Raw genomic sequence first — 26,528 nt, 5'->3', positions numbered from 1 at the left:
TTGATGATGGAATAATGAGGCACCCAGCTGATTCAATGGCATTGAAATAATTTGATGAACTTCATCCTTCATTTGCAGCTGAGTGTCTTAATGTTTGACTTGGACTTGCGCGTGATGGTTTTCAACCATTTCGGAATGCAAAACCCTCGTATAGCATTTGGCCGGTGGTACTTATTCCTTATAACTTACCACCTTATTTGTGTATGAAGCAAGAAAACTTTATCATGTCCATGCTTATTCCTGGTCCAGATGGTCAAGGTGATACAATTGACATATATCTTCAACCCTTAATAGAAGAATTGAAGGAGTTATGGGATATTGGTATTGAGACTTTGATGCATTAACCAAACCGAATTTTAAGCTACATGCTTCTTTGTTATGGACCATCAATGAGTTTCCAGCATATGGAAATTTATCTGGATGGAGTACCAAAGGAAAATTGGCATGCCCATGTTGCAACAAAGATACTTCATTAATAAGATTGGCCAATTGTAAGAAACAATGTTTTATGGGTCATTGACGTTATCTTCCTCTGAATCACAAATGGAGAAATGATAAGAAGTCATTTGATGGCACAGAACATAAAAGGCTCCCACCCAAAAAATATTCTGGTATTGAGATTTTTCATCAAGTTTATGATCTTAAAGAGTTACAGTTAACAAAGGAACCAAATAAAAGAATCAATATATCACATGATAGTCGAAAAGATAATTGGAACTAGAAGAGTATCTTTTTTTAACTTCCATATTAGGAGACTCTTTTGTTGCGACATAATTTGGATGTTATGCCTATTGAGAAAAATATATGTGATAATATTTTGGGGACAATTATGAATGCCAAAGGAAAGACCAAGGACACTATTAAAACTCGGCAAGATTTGAAAGAAATGAATATAAGGCTGGAGTTGCACCCTATCCAGAAAGGTGAAAAATATGAAGTTTCAACTGCATGTTACACCTTATCTCCACAAGAAAAGCACAATTTCTGCCTGTTTTTGAGGAATTTAAAGGTTCCAGATGAATTTTCATCCAATATTTCTCTGTGTGTAACTTAAAATATCACAAAATTTCAGGTTTAAAGAGTCATGATTGTCAAGTTCTTCTCCAACATTTACTCCCTCTTGCACTACATAGTATGTTGTCCAAAGAAGTGTGTGAACCACTAATTGAATTGTCTTTATTTTTTTATATGGTTGGAGCTATGTCATTAAGGATTGATGACTTGGAGCATCTTGAGGCTCAAATTCCTATAACTCTTCGCAAGTTAGAAAAGGTATTTCCTTCTTCATTTTTTGATGTCATGGTACACTAGCCTATTCACTTAGCTAATGAAGCTATGCTTGGTGGACCTGTCTAGTATCGATGAATGTATCGCATAGAACGATGGTTATATTTTTTAAAATCTCTCATTGGTAATAGGTCCTGGCCAGAAGGTTGTATTGCAGAGGATTACATTGCATATGAATGTATGAATTTATGTTCAAGATATTTGCATACAATTGGCACAAATTTTAATAGGCCAGAACGAAACTATGACGGTGGTCTGAAAAAATCTGATGGAGGATTATCTCTATTTTGTCAATCTGGAAAAACATTGGGGGGCTCCAAAACAACGTGATCTTGAAGCAAATGAAATAGAGCAAGAACATATATACATACTGAAGAATTGCGATGAAGTTCTACCATTTCTAGAGTATGATTTTTCTCTACATATCATACTTCATTGCCTTGTTTCTTTAGGATTATTTTTTTATTGACATTTGTGGTTCAATTTAAATTTGTAGAGAATTTGCACAAATTCATGTAGATTCTACTCAACACTTGTCTGATGATGAATGGAATAGACAATTTATTGAATGGTTTCAAGATAAGGTGAGTAATATATGCACATTAAATTTGGAAATCTAATAATGAGTTACTCATTTAGAAGTGATCGATTTTATCTTGTTGATAGGTTGCACAATTGCATAAAGAAGATGATAGTCAGATCATGGAAGATCTCCTCGCACTTTCACGTGGTCCTACTAAATATGTATTACATTATTACAGTTACATTGTCAATGGATATATATTCCATGCAGAAGATTATGATAAAAACTTAAGGACTCAAAATTGTGGTGTGGTTGTCCTTGGTGAAACTGATAAACATAGTGAGAACATTGATTACTATGGAGTTTTAACTGATGTTCTTGAATTGCAATTCACGGGTAGAAGAGTTGTTTTGTTTAAATGCAAATGGTTTGATGCATATGATAAGACAAAAGGAGTGAAAATAGATGAGTATGGCATTGTAAGTGTAAATTGGGGCGATTTATGAAAATAAATGAGCCTTTTGTATTAGCCTCTCAAGTATTTTATGCTAATGATAATTCCAGTAGAGGTTGGTGTGTCGCGAGAAAGGTACAACCTCGTGATTCCTTATGAAATTGTCCAACAAAAGGACAATGAATTTCAAGATTTAGAAAATTCTTCACCAAATAAACGAAAAAGAATGACTGAGGTGAAGTATCTCCTTAAGCTTTAGCATATTCATTATTATATATTTTGATATATGAGTTTTGTAGTACATAATTTTTATATGTCTTAATTTTTTTTGGCAAGTATATGATTTTTAGAATGTTTTTTCATTTCTTTTGTTAACACGTCGTCTTTGTTTTTTGGCAGGTTTGATATGAAACCATCAAAGGATGAAAATAAGGTGGCATCTAGGATGAAAGCTACTACCAAATATGCATATGTGGCACCGGGTGCTATAGGGAAGGGACAAGGAAGAGGGATTAAATCTATGTTGTCTTTAGGGATGTCAAGAACTGATATTTCATTTTCTCCATCTACTGATCATGTTATGCAGTCTAATAAATTTACTGAAACGAGTATGATTTTTTTTTTATTTGTGTTATTAATTTGTACGAGGAATTTTAATACTGATTTTTTATTGTCGCTTTACTTGTACTAGGCGTGGTTGCAAAGGGACGAGGAAAAGGTCTTAGATCTATATCTAATGCTCGAGGAGTGCGAACAATGAACAAAAACTACTTGAGAGTTGAGAAAGGACATATTCCATCTTTTTCATCTACTAAGGAACTTATGCAATACATCAAAACAAATTCATCAAGTATGATTCTACAATTTATTATGTTTTAGAATTGAATTGAATTTATTGCTAATGTTTATCTGATATGATTTCTTGCACTAGGTGCTCAAGGGCTTAAATCTATGTGCTCAATTGAAGATTCTGAAAATGAGGAGCGATCTTACAATCAAAATGCCCGTTATGTTAGTCAAAGTATGTCAAGTCCTTTTGCTTCTGAAGGATGGCGAACAATGAATAAAAGGTTTTTGGCTTCTGAGAAAGAGCATAAGCAAGCTGATGTTCCAACACCTCTTTCTATTGATGATGTTATGTAGTCCACCCAACATTTGAAACAAGTATATTTCTTAAATTTTTTTCTTTTTCAGAATTTAATTTAATTTAATTCAAGTACTTTTACTGATACAATTTCTTGCATTAGGTTTTTCTCAAGGATTGAGAACAATGAATAAAAAGTTTTTGGCTTTTGAGAAAGAGCATATTCAAACTGATGTTGCATTTTCTTTTTCTACTGATAATGTTATGGAGTCCACCCCAACATTTGAAACAAGTATGATTTCTTAAATTTTTTTCTTTTTCATAATTGAATTTAATTAAATTCAAGTAATTTTACTGATATAATTTCTTGCATTAGGTTTCTCTCAAGGATGGAGAACAACAGATAAAACTGCTTTGGCTCATGAGGAAGAGAGTTTGCATTATGATATTCCAATTTCTCCTAATGATCAAGTTAAATAGTCTGTTGAAACAGCTGAAACAAGTATGCTTTCATTTCTGATATCTATTTAATCACAAGTTTATCATATGTACAATATTTTCTACCATTTATAAATTATGTAAATGTAGGTTCATGTGCTACAGGAATGGATAAAAAGGTTCGAGGAAGTAACAAGTGCAAAGAAGTTGCATCTCTTGATATTGGACAAAAGCCAAAAGTGAAATTTTACAATAATCGAATAGTTGAGAAGAATAGTAATCTATTTTCGAGGCACTTGGGAAAAATAGTTCGTGATCGTAATATATGTCCGTTGGGAGTATCATCATGGAAACACATTAAGGAGGAAAAGCTAAATCACATGTGGGCTGTTGTTAAAGGTAATTGGATTAAATATTTCAATTTCTTCTTATTCTACTCTCTTCTTAATACAATTCTCGATGCTTAATTAGTGTGCTCCTTCCTGTTTCGATTTTAAATTTTTTCTCCCATATCGTTTTACATTGTAGGACTGTGACTAATCTGATCTTTGTTAGAGCTAAGGAAATGATGGTTAGCTTAAACAAAATACAAGTTGTTCATATGATTATAGCTGATGTGAACCTATGTTTGATACATTATAGGATAAATTTGATAGTAATGACATGAATAGTCATCGAGATCATGTTTTGGGATGGATGAAAGAGTTATGGAATAAATGGAGAGGTCAATTGCATGCAAACTATGTGAAGGGTAAGCCTATACAAGATACTCTTAAGAATATGCCTAAGGGGATAGAAAAGAAGCAATGGGAGTGGTTGGTAAAAGAACATTTTACTTCAAAAGATTTTCAGGTTTGACATATTACCTAATTATGTAATTTTGTTTCATACTATGATCTCATTTTGATAATTAATTTATAACAAATGAATTTAATGTTGTTACTCAATTATAGGCAAGAAGCAATAGAAATACAATAAATAGAGCTAAGCTAAAGATGCTCTATCATATTGGTAGCAAGACAATTAGAGAGATTATTTATCAAAAGGTGTTATCATCAAATCTTTTTCTGTTTTAATGTTGATGAACTACTCTTTGACATGTTTACTTTTATGTAAAGAGCGAAAAAGATGGCAATCCACCAGATTTGGCAACTATCTTTTATGAGACTCGCAAGAAGAATAACACACTTGTTGATTCTGAAACAATCGAGAAACATGTGTGTTTGGTTAATTGAACATGTTCTTAAGATTTAGTTGTTTGTACATGTTCTTAACATTTAGTTATTATGGGATCTGAAAAAAAATCTCCTCTATACACTTTGTAGGCTCAAATTCAAGAATTGGTGGAGTCTTCACCATCACTTTCTAGCATAGAAATTGTTGAGAAGTGCTTTAGACCTCAAAGTCGTAGTCACGTATTTGGCTTTGGATGTAGAGTAAAAGCAAGAGATTTGAAAGGTGGGGCTTCCTGAAAAGCTGAATTGTTGGTTGAGCTACGTTCAACTCAAAAACAAAATCAGTCTTTGAAGGATTGCATATCTAACTTTCAAAATGAGATGAAAGAACTGAAGCAATTGAAAGAATTTTTTTAGCGCAACACCCTAATTTCCACCCTCCAATTCAAGAGAATGACTATTCAGATACTTGATGATACCATGTGAGTAAATTTTATTATGTTGGTTCTGCGTAGCGAAGCTATTAGTTGTTGGTTATTTTATCGTAAAATATATTTGTGTGTTTGATAAATATATGTAGTTGAATGATTATGTGTGCTGTAACAGTTTCCTGTAAAATTAATGTGGTTGACATACTGCATACTATGATTTCGATCTTACATCTTAAGGTTTCTGTTGGGTCGTTCAGAGTGGCTTCGAGTAAGGTGTGAGTACATTGTCCTAGTTGTATCTATGAGAGTGAAAATGTAATCGTATACAGTAGATATAGTGGTTCCTGTTTTCGTGTATACCTGTTGTTTAGAACATGCACAATGTAACTTTATATTTTTTCAGCACACTAACTCCTGATAAAATTTTGCAAAGAAAAAGGGACTTTTGACTATTTAGGGATTTTCAAGTGAGGACAAAAAACTCATTTAGAACATGTAAGATTCTTCTATTCCATCTCTTCTCTACTCCTGTAATAAAAATTTTATGCTCTGCCATGTAGTTATAAAATCGAAAAGGCTTCGGACCCTTTCCATCATGTTCCTCCATTTTTACTAAGTGGACAGTGATCTGAAAAGTGGCGTTCCAGGATTACTCCCTCCATGTTTGGCAATTGTTGAACTCATTCAGCATTAACAATCTGCCACTTAGAATCTGTCACTTGGTGCTGCAGCATTCTTTAATCTGTCACTTGGTGCTGCAGCATTTTTTAATCTGTCACTTGGTGCTACAACATTTTAGAAGTTGTCACTTGTTGTTGCAGTATTTAGCATTTTAGAATATGTCACTTGGTGCTGCAGCATTGTTGATCACTGGTTCTAAGTCACCCCATAACAGTGGCGCAGCCAGAAATTTCACCGGGGTATCCAAGAATTGTTCACGAATACATTTTTTCTTTTGGATGAATGAGTGCACTAGAAATTTTTTAAAAATAAACTATGTAATCTACATGAAAATTTTGTAAAAAAGTATGTAATATACATGAAAAAATTGAAAAAAAAATATGTAATATACATGAAAAAAATTAAAAAAAACTGGAAACAGATGAAAGGTGCACTAGAAATTTTAAAAAAGGGAAAACATTTGAGAAAAGAGAGGGTTAAAGTTGCTATTAGCGAGATTTGAACTCACAAACGCTTAAAGACTTGGCTCTTTCAAGGCACCTTAAATCAGTAGGCTACAACACCTTGTTGTGTTAAGGGTGTCCAAAATATGTTATTTAACTATTTTGTATATTATTTTTACTTGTATATACGGTATAATTTCCCAACGAAGGGGTGTCCAATAGGATACCTTAGGAGTATGTAGCTACGCCCCTACCCCATAAGGCCCTCTTGTAGTTCAATTTTGTGTAACCCATACACTGCTCCAAAGTAAAATCTAGTATTCGATTTTATTCTAGTACAATATCCAAAGATAAACTGTTGGTGCACAACATCAACTCTAAAGTCGATGATAGAGTAGTCCCGTAATACCCAAATCTTTCCCCTCCAATCAATATTGTAGTTCGCTTCCCATCTCCATTTATCCCCAAGCTTCTTTATGATTTTTGGTGCTCTCTCTTCTCTGACTTTGTTTTATAGTATACCTAATTGAATAAAATTATTTTCTCTTAAAAATGCCTTCATCTCCTTACGCTTATACACTTGATTAGTGCCTCCTACATTACATGCTATGATGCTCATTAAAATTGAGTTTTGTGTTGTGCTACTCCTCCTCCACATCGTTTGCCATGTACCCCAATCTCTTGCATTATTTTCCTATGAGTTACCTGTGTAACAACTTGTGTAATTCTGTGAATGAATTTGATGTCTACAGTTCCCTATCCATGTTCATACCCACGCTCGTCGAATAGTCCCTATCCTTTGATAAAGTGTTACATTTTTAGTCCTACTTATAAACAAACAGAATGTCATGTTCTACATTAAGCAAAAAAAATGTCCTACTGAATGTCTTGAGTAGTTATGCTTAGTTATACATGTATATGTATTCCTAGAGGTGGTCTATGTTATGTGGGAAGAGGAGAATGAAGGTTACTCTATTGTATTCCATAGAGTAATACTCCTTCAGTTTATTTAGAAATTATTATTTGATTTAATCACACCTTTCTGATTATTTTTATATATAGGTTTTCTAAATGAAAGTTTAAATTCTTTTACAGATTTTGGATGCTGAAAATTTGCAGAAACCCGATGTTAAACAACATGTAGATTGACCATTTTTTGTTGGGAAGGTGAAGGCAACTTTGGATTATTTATAGTTTAAGGATAGTATATGATTTTTTTGCTAAGGATTCATGATCACAATATTGTTACTAGCTTACCTCATTGTTGTATAGTGAGATGACTTATACTCACCTTATTTTGTAAATACATCATATATTATATATGAAAGTGACAACTTTATATTGATGATCATATTTTCTAGGTACTAATTAAATGTGATCTAAGGACTAGATAATTGTTAGTCCTTATTCCTTTGGGTAGGAAATTTTTAAGTGTTGTGAAATGATTTATGGACTACCTTCAAAATGGTCCCGAAATGATTTAGGGACCAACTTAAAAGTTTTCATAAATTGGACGAGCTACAAACTGGTCGCAGACTCATTTACGGGCTAGTTTCAAATTGGTTGCAAATTGATTTACAGACCAGCTTCAAGCTGGTCACGAACTGATTTACACACCAACTTAGAAGTCGTCCCAAAATAGTTATGCAACAGTTAGAAACTAGTCGCAAAATAATATATGGACCAGTTGGTAACTAGTTGCAAAATGATTTAACGACCACAATTTCAATAAGTGTGAATAGGTACCAGATATATTGTCCCTAAAAGTATTTTAAGGACCAGTGCTATACTAGTCGCGAAAAAGAATCGGCGACCATCCTGATAATCTCGTCTCTAAAGGTTCTTAGCGACAAGGACAATAAGGACAAGTGTAACTGGTCGCTATTTCCATTCTTAAACCAGATTCGTACTTATAGCGACCAGTTTTCCCTTCGCTATTGGGTAGTTTTCTTGTAGTGAAAACTAGTAACATTGACAGATCTTTAATTCATCCATCATCCTACCCTCTAGTCATTATACCACCATTTTTATAATCTCAATAATCATCTCAATCATTTGGTAATAGTTACCAATGACTGCAGACAAGGTCTGCTCCTCCACTATCACATTGCAACAGCAATATCTAACCCTAACTTGCTAATATTACATCAATTCTTTCCACTTTATCCCTTTAATAATAATTAATGGTCATACTCCTTTACACTAATATATACGAATAAGAAAGGAATATTAGATAGGTTTTTACTTGAAAAATATCAAGTCATGGTTCGTAGTTCGCCGCACGGTAAGTCTTGTCACCTAGTCTTTTAATTATTTAGGGCAAACAATTATGAACTAATACATAAATAAATTTTAAATTCCATTAATTTCTTCCTACAAGAGCTAGGATTTTTAATAAGGAAGTTCAAAATCTGAAAAGTAAACATACGAACTAATCAATGGGGGTTCGACATCTATTGTATATACATAAAAAGTAATTTTAACCATGTATAAATAGTAAGATTTTCCGCCGAAGGGGGTTAGAGTGAACCCCCTGACATACTGCTGGCTCTGCCCCTGCATATGGGCCATGTGGTTAGGGTATTAAATAAATTATGGACTTGACTCATTAACCACCAACTAATAAAAATTAATCACTTAATAACCCGTCAACTAATAACTGTATTTAAATGAATAATTCAAATTCGCATTTAAAATTTACAAAAAGATTTTTTAATGAAAGAAATAGGTCTAGTTTTCAAAATGACCTAGCGAGTCGTTACAAGTTAATGTCGAAATGGGAAGCACAAGGAGAGACAATATGTATATAGGTCCTCCAAAAGAAACTTACAGACTTATACTGAGAGAAAAAACCAAATTTAAGTAAACAAGAAAGAGTACATTTGAGAGACTTCTGACTGGCTATTGAAGAATTTGTTTCATAATCATATGTCTTACAATCTTCTTTTCTAGTCATCATGTATTAGGAAGTTGAATTAAGTTGTACCTTACTTTTTTTTTAGAAGCATTGTTTAAGAAACAAATTTCTTATATACTATGAACTTCAAATTAGGGTTAACTTGAATAGGGTTCAACAGTCTATGTTGATTGTCGAGATAGAAATTAGAGTTAGTTTTTAGGTTGCAAGTGATTATAATCTCAATAAGTATTTGAGGCTCATTATTTTAGTGATGTAGGATAAATCCAACAGAGGCGTGAGTCATGAATTTTTTTTTTATCTTGTGAGATGGATGATTTCCACATAATTATTGTCTAGTTAATTAATTGAGCCCAACTCATATAATCAAATGGATGATGAATTTTTTGAGTAATTGTTTAATACCTTATATATTAAAATAAAAAAAAAGTATTTAGTAATATTTTTAATGTGTATTTTTCTAAAATTTGATATCGTTGCAGTGATTATTCATTTATTCACTTACTTAAATGTCGTTATTATTTATAAAGAAAATCTTTCGTACGCCACTATTTAAAATAGTGTATCAAATAAGAGTGATACAGTTAGGGGTAAAAGAATGATACCAATCGTAGCCTGTATTTCATACCACATGTGTCAAGCGATCAATGGTTCAATGAAAAAATGGTTCCATGCTTCTTCATTGTGCGACACCCTGAAAAGTTAAAATAACTTTTCAATGAAATACTCTTTGACCTTTTTTGTTTCTTGAAGTTTCAATCGATGTTGCCACTTTAGCACGTTACTAATAGTCATTCGACAATACAGTGCATGTCTAGAAAATCGGTTGAATTAATTGAATAATAAACTTGAATAGAGAAGCCGACTATTGCTCTAACCATATTGGTATTGAGTGGAAATGTGTGTATAAATTTAAACATGAACTCGAGTTAACCTATTTAAGAGTATGAGGGATCAAATAAATAACTACTAAAGTAGTGAATGATGTCTGGGATATTGTGAGTAATAGTTTTCTCATATAAGTAGTAAATTCCTTCCAAGTATGTTGGATTCCTATGTGGGGTTTGAAAAACCTTAAGGTTAACCTCTTGATGCTCACATGTCGCACGAACTATTTCTTGTATGAATTGTGTGACTAGTTGATGTTGTATTGGCTTGGGTCTTGTCCATTATGTGCGAAGTGGAAGATGTCAGTTTTGGGTCGTGAGTCGTCCATGTGGACCGTATAAGAACTAATTATCACTTATTTGAAAAAGAAAGGGGCAACAATTTGATAACTGAAAAACTTCCCAAACCTTCCTAATAAAAGAATTTCTTCCTTTACAGAAAAAGATAATGTAAAAAACAATATGAAAAGAGAACACAGACCAAAAGTGAAAAAGAAAGCTGGAAAAAGTTTTTTTGTCTAAAGATAAACATTTAGTTTATGAATCAAACTTTGTTTCCTAGTGATTTAAAGAAGGACTTTGGAGCAATCGTGTTAAAATAGCAAAATCATCGACTTTCGCTACAAATACAAGATACATAACTCGTCGATTTTTCTCACTCTATATATATCAACAATAAGGCTAAACATAAATTGAGACAGTAGAAGTGTGAACGTACTTGTTGAAACTTCATTTGATTAGAAAAATAAAAATTCAACTACGGTATATATATATATATATATATACTAAAAAACACCAACACACAGACACAGAATAATTTAAACTTAAGAGTTCACGAGAACACAAAAAATTTATATACTTAAACGATTAACTCCTTCATGGACATTAAAGTCACATAAATATATATATAGTCAAAAGTTGAGAAATAGAAATAATCATTTGTCAAAATAAACAAAACAACCAATGATTTCTTTAAAAATCAAATTAAGAGCATATGATATAATTATAGCTCTCTAATCTAGAGATTGTTTTAAGACACTCATGGAGCAGATTTCTTCCTTTTGGAAGTTGCCCACATCTTTGTTGTTCTCTTCCTCTTTTCTTCTATGACCTCGGGGTCGTTACTCGCTAGCTCTCATTCATTGGGATTTATAAGGCCTTCTAGGGATGACTCCATTGCTCCCTCTTGATATCACAAGATCTTTTGCTAGTGCTCGTGTGAATTTATATTTAAGTCAAATTGTCCTATAATAAATTAAAGTACCAAAATAATTAACAACAACAGTAACAATTTAAAATGTGATAATAAATTAAACTTAATTATTTTTAAACATGCAAGACGCAATTACCTTGACGATGATGCAAGCTGATGCAATTCTACATGTTGCATAGTCGTGGTTAAATGACTTGTGATTTCTTGATCAACTTCTTGACTAAACTCAACAAATCCATCAATGTCTATAAAAGTAAATATAAAATATTTTTAGCATTTTGCAAACTATAGTTGAGACTCCTTAATATAAACACTCAAAAGTCAAATGTAGATCCATTTCATTCACTTAATTATCACACAATTATTATGTAAATACAATGCACACATATTTTTCAGATAAAACTACGTTAATATTAAGATATGAAGTGATAATATATAAGTAAATGCTTCAACAGACTAACCTCATTGTCAGCAATACTTGTTAATCCATGAGTTTTTAATGAATCATCTCCACCTGAATCGTCAGATATGATTATAAAATCAAAAAATCATTAAACTAAAAGTTGAAAAAATTATAAGTGATCATAAAATTTCAAACAACAACTTTTTTATTTATTTAGAAATACATTAAACTCTTTAATTATACGATTTTAGAATATAAAATGATAATTTTGTTGTTTATGCTCTTTACAACCGTTTTTATGATAAATAAATGAAGATCTAGTGAAAAATCTAACAAATTTAGCAATTGCACAAATTAATTGATTGTTTTATTGTTTGGCCTATATTATTTCATAGTATAAGATTGTTTGTTAAGAATTTGTATAAAACGTTAAAACTTGATTAGTTTCGAGAAAGGAAAAAACATAAGAAGCCTTGACCACAGTAATACGTGAAATACTACAAATTAGAATATATTTTAATCAGTTTAAGATCAAATTCATCCTGTCATTATACATGCATCTAATAATTTAGGACAAAAGATGAGAGGGGGGTAAACATTACTCAAACCTCAATAAAAAAAAACAGAACAATGACCGTATAATATAGTTTACTATAGCCTATGACGATATACAAGATGAACAAAAATCTTTAATAATAAAACTGCATTTATGAAAATGAAAGAAAAATATATAAGGTGCTTCTTATATTTTTATATTTTTTTTATTTTAGTTCTTGATTAATATATGATTGTCATGGAGGATATCTTATGTTACAAATATTATTGTGGAATATCACGCATAAATATTGTTGTATTTCTTTTGATATAAAGTATATTGATTTCATTTAATTTGCTTAATATTTTGGGTTTAAAAATTAAAAATTATTTTAATTTATTATAAATATTAAATGTGAATAAGGTTCTACTCGTAATAAACCTCTTGATCATAAATAATCAAAACATCTAAAGTTCAACAAGTCTAAACGAGAAGGGATATAACCCCAAACTAATGAACTAACAACTAACTAGAAAGTCTAAGTCTGAATATGGACATAGACGGAAAGAGAACTCATGGAAGCCTGAAAGAACTGGTTCACCCTTGAATTCGAACGACTATCACTGATCTTCTAAGCGAGGTCTGTTAATAGCCCCCTGAAGATGCCCTGCACTCAACAAAGAAAGAGCAAGTGCAATATCAGTGCACAACCACATTGTACTGGTAGGATCACGTGGCTATTCCGCTAAAGGTAACATAAGCAAGTCAATACAACATTATAATCAAATACATATACCAAACATATAATATATTATCAACATTTACAAATAACAAACAACTTCACATTTCTCAAGATACACAATTATGATAAGTCAGTGGTCTTCTGATGAAACCCAAACCCAAACAGTTAGCATATCGGAATGTGGTACCCAATCCAATGTTTATGTCGAAACGTGGCAACTGATCCCATAATTATGCCGGAACATGGCCTACCATCTACCAAGATGCTCATGATTTTGCCAAGTCTTGTGATCGGTGCCAAAGAGATGGGTGGATTTCAAAGAGGCAAGAGCTCCCTATGAATCTCATATTGGCGATCGAATTATTTGATGTATGGGGCATTGATTTCATGGGCCCATTTGTGAGTTCATATGGGATGAAGTATATTCTAGTCGCGGTTGATTATGTATCGAAGTGGGTGGAAGCAGTAGCACTCCCCAACAACGAAGGTAAAAGTGTCACCGCATTCTTGAAAAAGAATATCTTCTCCAGATTTGGTACACCAAGGGCTATTATTAGCGATGGAGGCTCTCACTTTTGTAATAAGTTGTTCAAAACACTACTTGAGAAATATGGTGTCCGTCACAATGTAGCCACTCATTATCATCCACAGACTAGCGGTCAAGTTGAGGTGTCCAACAGAGAAATAAAGCAGATATTGACAAAGACTGTGAACGTCAATCGAACTGATTGGTCAAGGAAGCTTGATGATGCTCTATGGGCATATCGCACTGCATACAAGACCCCCATAGGTATGTCGCCTTACCAACTTGTATATGGGAAGTCTTGTCATTTACCAGTAGAGCTAGAGCACAAGGCTATGTGGGCAATGAAGAAGTTAAATTTGGATTGGGACACTGCATCTAATCAAAGGATGAACGACCTGAACGTGCTTGATGAGTTTCACCTAAAAGCTTATGAAAGTTCAGTCTTATACAAAGAGAAGATGAAGAGGTATCATGATCAAAGAATTGAAAAGCGAGAATTTGTGGTTGGTGATCGTGTGCTGCTATTCAACTCTAGGTTGTGCTTGTTTCCAGGCAAACTCAAGTCCAAGTGGACTGGGCCATTTTTGCTCACAAAAGTGCTCTCGCATGGAGCGGTTGAGCTTGAAAATAAGGATGGAACAAGGTTTGTGGTGAACGGGCAAAGGATCAAGATCTATCTGGGAAATGCTGAAACTGTGCAAGAAGTGATCGAGGCCTGCAATCTTAAAGTCACTTCCGTGGTTGAAGAAAATCAAGGGAAAGCGGTAAAACAATAATATGACAAAAATAGGGCAAAAAGAGGTTAAAAGCCTAGTGTAATGACAAGGAGGGTAGAAAGTCACTAAACAGTATCCAAATGTACCACACCTGACCCTGAGCCTACGTTACAAGCCAATAAAGTCCTATAGTGATCCTGGAGTCTAGTTTGAAGAGTCTGAGCAGTGAAAATAAGGGCAAGCTTATGGCAATAAGCACTAACTATATTTGAAATTACTTCTGAGCGTGAGTGTTGAATAAATCCTTGTACCGTGAATGAAATTAAATTTTTGCGAAAAGAGGACTTCGTTTGAAGTAAGGGCACTAGTTCCATTGTTGGAAAGTTGGTACCTGGGTGACAGTGAGAAGGTGTCTGTTGTGTGTCAGTTGGTTGGTCTATGTCATGATGTGATCCACATGAGTTGGCTTGTCGAGTATAAGAGAACGAATGTGCACCCGTACAATGAGGAGGTAGAGAGCCATGTGATTGCTTGAGTTAGAAATGCTTGCTTCTATACAAGTGTCGTTTAGAGTTCTAGTGCGTCGTTTGAGGACAAACAACGAATTTAAGTTGAGGGTGTTGATATACCGTGAGTTTACGGTATTTCTAATACATGTCACTTACAAGTTGTGTGTGTCTAGGGCCTTTTCATATTGGTTTTTATGTGTTTTATCTTGTTTTGCAGGAAAGGTGTTCAGGCGCGGAAGTTTAGAGACAGCTGAAGGAAATGCAGAAAAAGGCATCCACGGAGGTCATCTACGGACCGTAGGTCCATTCACGGTCCGTAGGTGATGACCGTAGAACAGCAGGCATGGTGTTGAGGACAAATCAGGGAAATCTGACCAAGTGTGGAACCACGGTGCTTATTGACTGTTGATCCGTAGAGTGAGACTGCGAGGATTCCAGTACCTGATTTTTGAAGATTCTAAGTATGGAGCTATGGAAGGGATTGACGGACCGTAGATCGATCTACGGTCCGTGCTGCTGGTCCGTCGTTTGCTTCAGAGAAGCTGATTGTTGGATGCTGAAATATTTTCTAAGTCCCGAGTGATGGAAGGGACTTACGAACTGTAGATCCATCGACGGTCCGTAAGTCAGTCTCGTGGATCGAAGACGCGTACCTGAACAAAACTTTCCTTAATTTGTTTGTTTTTTTTATTTAGGATTTGTTTTCTATAAATAGGACATGTAAACCTTGTTTTTGGAGGTTAGACACTATTATTCTATTTTTGCTTTGTAACTTTGGAGATTAATTTGCAACCCTAGCAATTATTGATCTCCCAAGTTCGTTTTGAAGATTTTGGCTTTGCAATTCAAGTTAATTTTCTGGGTTTATTATTCTTTTTACGTAAGTTCATGATTTCTTCATCTACAATTATGAATAGTGTTCTTGCCAATATGAGTAACTAAATCCACAACTAGGGTTGTGGGAACCATGATCAATTAACAAAGTATGATTAGTAAATAAGCAATTCTTGACTAGTATTTTGCATGCATTGATAATTCTTTCGTTTAGAAGTCTTTTTAACGGTGGCCAACGTTAGAACTCGCCTTGTTACTACTTGCCGAACCAAGGAGGTAATTAACAAGAAAAGAATTATCAACATAGATTTAGTGTGATACTATCTAATAGGCTAGTGTCGATTGGTGCGAAGTAATAACTAAGCCAAACATCGATTATGATGTCTAATATGAGGTAAAGGTAAGGGTTAGTAAATTATACACACGTAGCCGGACCAAGGTGCGGGGTGAAATTCTCTAGATGCGGGGCCAAGGATTTAGAGATACCTAACTTATCACTTTGCATGTAATACACTAGAAAAGGATTGCTATTACTAGGATTACTGCGTTATGAGATTATGGGGAACACATGTACCCTAGTTATTTCTCTTATCTTGATAACAACCAAAATTGAGTTTAATTATTGATTACTTATTGAGTTCTTACTATTTATTTCACACAAGCACAACCCCCCTTTTTATTACCTGCTTCTGGAAATAATTTGACTAATTGAATATAATTGTTAGTTAAAAGTAAAGTCTAAACCATTTTCCTCGTGGGATCGATCTCAACCTACAAGTTGGGTTCTTTACTTGATAAAAATCGCTTATGCTTCTGAAAGGAGGTGTAATTTGAGCGTATCACTTGCCCACTAGTCTGCGGGTGGTACGGAGTGGCCACATTGTGGCGGACACCATATTTCTCAAGTAGTGCCTTGAACAATTTATTACAAAAGTGGGAACCTCCATCACTGATTATTGCCCTTGGTGTACCAAATCTGGAGAAAATATTCTTTTTCAAAAATGCGGTGACAGTTTTACCTTTATTGTTGGGGAGCGCAACTGCTCCCACCCACTTTGTTAGATAATCAACCGCAACAAGAATATATTTCATCCCATGTGAACTCACAAATGGACCCATAAAATCAATGCCCCATATATCAAACAACTCTATTACCAATATGGGATTCATAGGAAGCTCATGCCTCTTTGATATCCCTCCATCTCTTTGGAAACGATCACACGACTTTGCGAAATCATGAGCATCTTGGTGGATGGTAGGCCAGTAGTACCCACACTGCAAAATTTTATGTGCAGTCCGAATACCACTATGATGCCTACCCACTAGTGATGAATGGCATGCTTCAAATAACTCAACATCTCAACCTCGGGCACACAGCGACGAATAATCCCATCTGCACAACTACGATACAAGTAAGGCTCATCCCAAAAGAATTTCTTCACGTCATGCATAAACTTCTTCATTTTGTGAAAGGACAAATCCTGTGGCACCAAATCGCTTGCTAAATAATTAGCAAAGTCTGCAAACCAAGGAATCAGATCATGAGAAGCAGCCAAAACCTGCTCATCTGGAAAAGTATCATTAATTTTATCCCCATCACCAAGCTTTAGCATAACTTATTCCTCTACTGTGGACAAGTGATCGGCAACTTGATTTTCGATCCCCTATCTATCTTTTACCACAAAATCAAACTCTTGTAGCAACAATACCCATCTAATCAACCTCGGTTTTGCATCCCTCTTCGCCATCAGATACCTCAATGTAGAATGGTCAGTATGCACTATAAACTTAGTACTAAGCAAGTAGTATCAAAAATTTTCAAATGCAAAAACCACCGCAAGAAGCTCTTGTTCAGTCACAGTATAATTCTTCTAGGCCACATTTAGTGCTTTGCTAGCAGAGTAAATAGGATGGAGTATTTTCTCTCACCTCTGTCCCAATACCATACCAAGCTCCACTCCACTTGCATCACACATTACCTCAAACGGTTGTTCCCAATCTGGTGAGATAATTATAGGTGCAATAATCAACTTCTCTGTCAACTCACCAAATTCTCTCAGGCAAACATCATCAAAATCAAAGGATGTGCAATTTTAGAGAAGTCCTTGATGAACCTCCTAAGCCTGCATGCCCAAGAAAACTTCTAACTCCTTTCACAGAGATAGGTGGTGGAAGATTTTCTATTACCTCAACTTTTGCTTGATCAATCTCGATACCTTTCTCAGAAATCTGATGGCCTAACACGATTTCTACTTTCACCATAAAGTGGCACTTCTCCCAATTTAGGACTAGATTGCAATCTTCACACCTTTTTAGCACCTCGGTCAAATGATCTAGACAGCGGTCAAAAGAGTCACCTACCACAGAGAAGTCATCCCTGAACACTTTAATAGTATCCTCCACCATATCAGAGAATATTGACATCATACACTGCTGGAATGTCGCTGGAGCATTACACAAACCAAATGGCATCCTTTTGAAGTTGAAAGTCCCATAAGGGCAAGTGAAGGCGGTGTTCTCTTGGTCCTCTGGAGCTATAGAAATCTGATTGTAGCCCGAATAACCATCAAGAAAACAATACCAACCCTTACCAACAAGTCTATCCAACATTTGATCCATGTATGGCATGGGGAACTGGTTCTTTTCTATCCAAGCATTTAACTTCCTATAGTCCATGCAGACTCTCCATCCAGTCACGGGCCACATCGGAACAAGCTCATTTCTTTCAGTAGGAACCACAGTGATCCCACTTTTCTTTGGCACACATTGAACAGGACACACCCAACTACTATTTGCAATGGGATAAATAACTCTGGCATCCAACCACTTGATGATCTGCTTTTTAACTACCTCTTGCATAGGTGGATTTAGTCTTCTTTGGTGCTCGATACTAGGCTTGTGATCTGGCATGAGTTGGATTTTGTGAGAATAAATACCGGGAGGGATCCCAATAATATCTGCAATAGTCCACCCAATAGCTCTCTTGAATCTCTTAAACACAATTACTAAGCACTCTACTTGTCTTGCATTTAAATCTGCCGCAATGATGACCGGCAAAGTATTATCTATACCCAAAAATACATACATCAAATGCGGTGGTAGAGCCTTAAAATCCACTTTTGGTACCTCTACAATAGATGGTCTCGCTGGTGGGGACTCACGATTCTTCATGTCTAGCTTATACTTCTTTGGTTTTCACTGATATTCGCATCTATCTAGTGCATCTACCAACTCATCGTACTCTTCAATACGATCACTCTCGAAGTTCATCATAACTGTTGCTAGTGCTTCAACACCTAGTCGCTCTTCAATTTGCACTTCTGTTCCACTCTCAACTCTGTAAGTTATAGCAGATACTGTTGGGAGTTCACCACTCTGCTTCATGGATATACAAATATTGAAAGTTGCTTCTTCATTGTTCCGTTTGAAATTCATCTGCCCCTTCCCCATATCAACCAATGCATGCCCTGTGGAAAGGAATGGTCTCCCAAGGATGATGAGAACATCAAAATCGACCTCACAGTCAAGAATCACAAAATCAGCCGGAAAAATGAAATACTCCACTTTCATTAGCACATCATGGAGTACACCAATGGGCCTCTTCACAGTTCGATCAGCCATCAGTAACCATATGGTAGTGGGCTTTGGGTCCCACAGACCCAACTTCTTGTAAATAGAAAATGGCATGAGGTTGATGCTAGCACCAAGGTCACAAAATGCCTTAGAAAAGTGTAATAGCCCGATAATACATGGAATCGTGAAGGCACCAGGATTCTCCTTCTTTTGCAGAAGATACCTTGTAGCAATAGCTCTAAAATGTTGCATTCTATCATTATCTTCAAAACTTACAGACCTCTTCTTTGTCACCATATCTTTCATAAACTTTGCATACCCAGGCATTTGCTCCAAAGCTTCTATCAATGGAACGTTGATGGAAAGCTGCTTCAACATAGTAATAAACCTGCGATATTTACCATCTTTAGTCTTCTTCACTAATCTCTATGGAAAATGTGGTGGAGGTCTAGGTATAGGTACCACTTTCTGAGATATCTCTGCTTCTTTCTCTGTCGCATTCTCAGACTATTCTCTAACCTCTTTCACATCATCTTCTTTTCTAATCTCCACTTCCACCACACACGGCCTAGGTGGATCTATGGTTTGCTTACCCCCTCGAGTAGTAACTCCCATACAATGACCGTCATTCTTTGGATTCTGGACGGTGTTACTAGGAAGAGTACCAGGTTGACATGGGTTCACTGTAGTAGACAACTGGGTCATCTGCTGCTCTAGGTGCTTTATTGACACTGCATAAGCATCAACCTATTGACCAATACCATACAAGTCATTTCTCATCTCCTTCACATTCCCATCAGTTACATCAAATCTTCTCATCATCTTCTGCATCATATCTTCAATACGCGCCATATTGCCTCCAGCTTCCCTAGTACGAGATTCCCGATTTTGAGGGGCAACAAAAGGTCCAACCCAATCATTTCTGGTGCCATAGGTTTTCCTGTTGTAGTTGTTGTCGCGATTGAAGTTCCCTTCCCGAACATATTGACCCTCTCGATTGTAATTGCCATAGTTCTGACCTTGTTTTCCTTGACCTTGGAGCCAATTTTCCGCGTTGGATCCTTGGGCGTTTGGTCGGAAACCCCCCATCTTATCATTCATCGCATAAGCATCCTCTCCATAGTAACACTTTTCATCTGGTGGCGGCGTTCTAGTCAAGTAATTCACATCATTTACCTTCTCTGTAGCTCCACTCACATGCTTCAATACAAACCCCAACTCGGTCCTTATTTGATCCATCTCGTCATGAATCTCATCCGAAGACTGGGTGTTTGTATTCTGAATGGCAAATGTGTTTCTCCCAGTATCTGACCTCCTAGTGCTCCATGGTTTATTTTTGCGAGATATCTTCTCTAGTTTTTCAAAAATCTATGCATATGTGGTCTCCATATGAACCTCCTGCAATAATATCAAGCAATGCTTGATTGTTGTCATCCTAACCTCAATAGAAATATTCCTTCAGCGACTCATCATCAATACGGTGATTTGGGACACCTCTTACGAAGGCAGTGAATCTGTCCCAAGAGCTACTCACAGACTCTCCACGTAATGCTACAAAATTGTTTACCCTATATTTGTGATTTAACTTCTTGGACACTGGATAGTACCTTTCTTGAAACACATCCATCAATTAGTCCTATGTAAAGATTGAGTTATAAGAAAGTTTAGTGAACCATACTGCAGCATCTGCAGTCAGCGATAGAGGGAACATTAATAATCCGATGACATCCATATCCAAGTCTGGTCTACCTAGACAACTTTTGCAAACCACCCTTAACTTGGCTAAGTGAGCATGTAGGTCCTCCGATGGCAATCCTGAGAATAAGCCCCTTGTTGTAACCATCTGCATCAAGCTACTAGTCACCACAAATGTGTGCCATGGAGGTATAGGAGGTAGGACAATAGGTCCATCTGAGTTTGCTATATTATCGTTGCCCCGATAGTTGTCATGTTGTCGTGGGCCTGGTGGATCTTGCACCCTCAATGCATCTCCCAATTGATTGTCAGCTGGAATCCGATTGTCCCTACCAACTACTCTCGATTGTTGTAACTTAACCGCATAACCTAGATTTCCTCCGATAGGATTAACTGGATCTCCTGGATTGTTCATTCTTTGCAAAGTGCGGTTTAACTCTGGATCGTAAGGAGTAAGTGGTTCACTCTGGCTCTATGTACATGGCATACACTAGAGTCAGAACCTGAGAGAGACAAAAACAAAGAGAAAAACTAAAATTAGGAAATATTTGACTAACGTTCAATAATGTCGTTAAAATAAATCTAAAAGCCAAATTTCAACGGCAGCGGCGCGAAAATTTGATACGCTCAAATTACACCTCCCTAAAGAAGCATAAGCGATCGTTTTCAAGTAAAGAACCCAATTTGTAGGTTGGGGTCGATCCCACGAGGAAAATGGTTTGACCTTACTCTAACCAACAATTATATTCAATTAGTCAAATTACCTCCAAAAACAAGTAATTAAATAGGGGGGGGGGGGGGGTTTGTGAAACAAATTGTAAGAATTCAATAAGTAATTAATAAACAAAAGTCAATTTTTTTTGTTATTAAGATGAGAGAATTAACTAGGGTATAGGTGTTCCCCACAAGCTCATAACGCAGTAATCCTACTAATAACAATCCTTTCCTAGTATATCACATGCAAAGTGGTAAGTTATGTATCTCTAAATCCTTGGTCCAGTATCTAGAAAATTTCACCCCGCACCTTTATCCGGCTACGTGTGTATAATTTACTAACCCTTACATATACCTCATATTAGCCATCATAATCGATGTTTGACTTAGTTCTTACTTCACACCAATAGACACTAGACTATTAGATAGTATTACACTAAATCTATGTTGATAATTCTTTTCTTGTTAATTACCTCCTTGGTCCGGCAACTAGGAACAAGGCGAGTTCTAACGTTGGCCACCGTTAAAAAGACTTCTAAACGAAAGAATTATCAATGCATGCGAAATACTAGTCACGAATTGCTTATTTACTACTCATACTTTAATAATTGCTCATGGTTCCCACAACCCTAGTTGTGGATTTAGTTACCCATATTAGCAAGAACACAATTCATAGGTTTAGATGAAGAAATCATGAACTTACATAAGGAGAATAATAAACCCAAAAATTCAACTTGAATTGCAAAACCAAAATCTTCAAAACGAACTTAGGAAATCAATAATTGCTAGGTTTGCAAATTAATTTACCAAATCACAAAGTAAAACTTGAATACTAATGTCTAACCCCCAAAAATTAGGTTTACGTACCCTATTTATAGAAAACAAGTCCTAAGTTAAAAAGGAAACAAATTAAGGAAAGTTTGTTCAGGCACGTGTCTTCATTCCACGACACTGACTCACGGACCGTCAATGGATCTACGGTTCGTGAGTCCCTTCCATCAGCTAGGACTTGGAAAATATTTTAGCTTCCACCAATCAGCTTCGCTGAAGCAACCGACGGAACTGCAGTACGGACCGTAGATCGATCTATGGTCCGTCAATCTCTCTCCGTAGCTTCACACTTAGAATCTTCAAAAATCAGGTACTGGAACCGTTGCAGTATCAATCTACAGATCAACAGTACGGTCCTTGAATCAATCTACGGACCGTCAATTGCCACCGTGGTTCCACACTTGGTCAGATTTCCCTGATTTGCTTTTCATGCCTTGCCTGCTGATCTACGACCATCACCTACGGACCGTCAATGGACCTACGGTCCGTGGATTACTTCGGTGAAAGTACTTTTTCTGCATTTCTTTCAGCTGTCTCTTTACTTTTGCGCCTGAACATCTTTCCTGCAAAATATGATAGAAACACATAAAAACTAATAAAAAAAAGGCCCTAGACACACACAACTTGTAAGTGAAATGTATTAGAAATACCGTAAACTCACGATATATCAGTGAGATTTTCAAGTAAACCCAATTATGCACATCAAATTCAAGGTCTCTCTTTATAACATCTGCATCAGACTTTTCTCGACTTTGGGCCGTTCTCAACCTCTCTCTAATGAGTCGAACCTTCTCAATAGCCTCATGAACTAACTCTGGTCCTATCAAAGCAACCTCACCCACCTCAGACCATCCGATAAGAGTTCTACACCTTTTACCATAACGAGCCTCAAACAGAGCCATAACAATACTAGAATGGTAACTGTCATTCTAGGCAAATTCAATCAAAGGCAAATGGTCATCCCAATTTACCTTGAAATCAATCAAACAAGCCCTCAACATGTCTTCCAATGTTTGAATTCTTCATTTCGCTTGCCCATCGGTTTGGGGTGAAAAGTTGTACTAAGTTTCCAAAACTGAGAAGTAAACTAAGTACCTCTATTGAAGATAATGGGCAAGGGCACTCCATGCAACCTTAACACTTCTCTCAAATACAAATTAGTGTAATCTTTTGCCAAATAGAAAATCTTGACGGGAATGAAATGGTCCGACTTCATGCTTCTGTCTACTATAACCCAAATCGAATCATATATTACTGTCGAGTACGGGGCAATCCCACTATGAATTACATATTCAAATCTTCCCACTTCCAAGTAGGACTTCTAATGTCTTGGGATATACCCCCCAGTTTCTGATGCTCAACGTTCACTTGTTGGCAATTAGGACACTTAGCCACAAATCTTACAATATCTTTCTTCATCCCATTCCACCAATAGATCTCCCGCAAATCAGGATACATCTTGGCGGCTCCCCGGTGAATAGAATATCAAGAACTATGGGTTTCTGATAAGATCTATTCCCTCAGGTCATCAACATTTGAAACACACAAACAACCTTGATAACTTAGGGCACCAACTCACCCTTGGGAAAAAGCCTCTACGGACTTCTTCAACACCACTTATTTCAATTCAACTAAGGTCGGATCAATACATTGTTTGGCCTTCACATCAGCCACAAAGGTCGATTCGAAACCATTATGGGCCATAACACCACCCTTGTGGAATCCACTAGTTTAATTCCCAATCGGGCCAATCTATGAACATCTCAAACCAACTCTTTTCTCTCATCATCAACATGTGCAACACTACCCATAGAAAACCGACTAAGGGCATCTGCCACCACATTTGCTTTACTGGGGTGATAGATAACACACATATCATAATCCTTCAATAACTCAAGCCACCTCCTTTGGTGAAGATTAGGTTTTTTTGGGTAAACACATATTGCAAATTTTATGGTTGGTGAAAACGTCATCATGGACCCTATACAAATAATGCCTCCAAATCTTTAAGGAAAATACCACCGCCCCTAATTCAAGGTCGTGGGTAGGATAGTTCTTCTCATGAACCATTTTGCATAAGCACACATCCCAACCCAACTCTAGAGACATCACAAAAAACTACAAAACCATTTGTACCTTCCAGTAAGGTCAATAACGGAGCGGAAGTAAGTCTATCTTTCAACTCTTGGAAACTTTTCTCACAAGCATCTGACCATATAAACTTGGCCATTTTTTAAGTCAAAGACATCAAAGTAGAAGCAATGAAGGAGAACCCCTCAATGGAGGACAACCCCTCAATAAGCCTTTTATAGTAACCGGCAAAACCCAGGGAACTTCTAATGTATATCGGTGATAGAGGTCTGGGAAAAATCTTTATCGCATCCGTCTTCTTTAGATCTACCTCAATACCCTTTCTTGACACTATATGGCCAAGGAAAGCTACGTACCTTAACCAAAATTCACATTCGTTAAACTTTGCATAAAGTTGTTGGTCCTTGAGAATTTGCAATACAATCCTGAAATGATCAATATGCTCATTCTCAATTCTTGAATGAATCGAAATATCATCTATGCACACAAGTACGAACATGTCAAGGTATTGTGTAAACACCCTATTCATCAAATCCATAAATGCCGCTGGGGAATTAGTCAAACCAAATGACATCACCAAAAACTCGTATTGACCATATCGGGTTATAAAAGTCATTTTTGGAATATATTTTTCTTTCATCCTCAATTGGTGATAACCCGACTGGTGATCAATTTTGGATAAATAACTTGCTCCTTGAAGTTGATCAATTAAGCCGTCTATTCTTTGAAAGAGATACTTGTTCTTGATGGTTACTTTGTTCAACTGCCGATAATCAAAACACATACGGAGTGAACTATCTTTCTTCCTAACAAACAACATCAGAGCACCCCATGGAGAGATACTCAGTTGGATGAACCCTTTATCCAATAAGTCCTTTAACTGTTCTTTTATCCCAAAGTTTATTTCCCTTTCGGGAGGAATACCAATTAAGTCATCGGGAAACACTTCTGAAAACTCATTTACAATGGGGGACGACTCAAGAATAGGGATTTTGGAATCCATATCCCTCACCCTCACTATATGATAGATACAACCCTTAGAAATCATTTCCTATTTTTAAAATACGAAACAAATTGACCTATAGGCATAGAATTTCCCCCCATTCCACTCTAGGATAGTCTCATTTGGGAATTGAAATTTGACTACCCGAGTTCTACAATCTATAGAAGCATAACAGGAATGTACCCAATCCATCCCAAGAATGATAACGAAATCTATCATGTGAAGCTCTACCAAATCTACTAAAGTAACTCTATGGGATAAGGAAACGGAACAACTTCTATAGACCCTCTTTGTCATTACAGAATAACTAATAAGGGTAGAGACAAAAAAGGTTTTAGCAACACATCGGGAAGCATATCGATTCTCATGGCCACATAGGGAGTCACAAAAGAAAAAGTAGCACAAGGATCAACTAAAGCATACACATTAATTTGGAAGACTTTTAACATACCGATCACCACATCTAGGGATTTCTCTTGAACAACTCTAGTCTAGAGTGCATAGAAACAGTTTTTCTTGGGAGCATTCCCACCAGAACATCTTGGACCGGATAAAGGGTAGGGTTGATCCCTACAACGAGTATCTCCCCAATTCTTAGAAACCAAAGGAGAATTCCTTATTTTTGATCCATCTTCCCACAATCAAAGCAAGCATTAGAACCCGCTAGACACTTCCCTTCAAGATTTCTCCCACATTTAGCACAAGTATGCATCAAGAACCTATTACCATCTCCTTGAGGTTTTGAGTTAGAGACTCTCATTATTAGGCCTTGGTGGAGCACTAGAATAACCTTGCCCGGATAACATTTGCCAAAACCTTGAAC

At 36.0% G+C, this 26,528-nt stretch overlaps 1 protein-coding gene across 5 annotated transcripts in view; it reads right to left on the bottom strand.

Annotated features, from left to right (window-relative positions):
* The window catches only part of LOC125825752 (elongation factor 1-gamma 2-like), a 1,064,241-nt gene that overhangs the window by 674,278 nt on the left and 363,435 nt on the right, over nt 1–26,528 (bottom strand). The window contains exon 1 of one of the 5 annotated variants that reach the window (XM_049505068.1): nt 17,201–17,211. The exons of the other annotated variants lie outside the window; for them this stretch is intronic. The gene's annotated coding sequence lies outside the window, so the exon portion shown is untranslated. Of the gene's footprint in view, nt 1–17,200; nt 17,212–26,528 lie in introns of those variants that run through there. 5 annotated transcript variants of the gene reach the window in all.

The sequence above is a fragment of the Solanum verrucosum genome, unplaced genomic scaffold, assembly GCF_900185275.1.
Source record: "Solanum verrucosum unplaced genomic scaffold, falcon-dt-bn FXZP01000003.1, whole genome shotgun sequence".
In the NCBI taxonomy this organism is placed as follows: Eukaryota; Viridiplantae; Streptophyta; class Magnoliopsida; order Solanales; family Solanaceae; genus Solanum; species Solanum verrucosum.
This window is presented reverse-complemented; position numbering and strand designations above follow the sequence as displayed.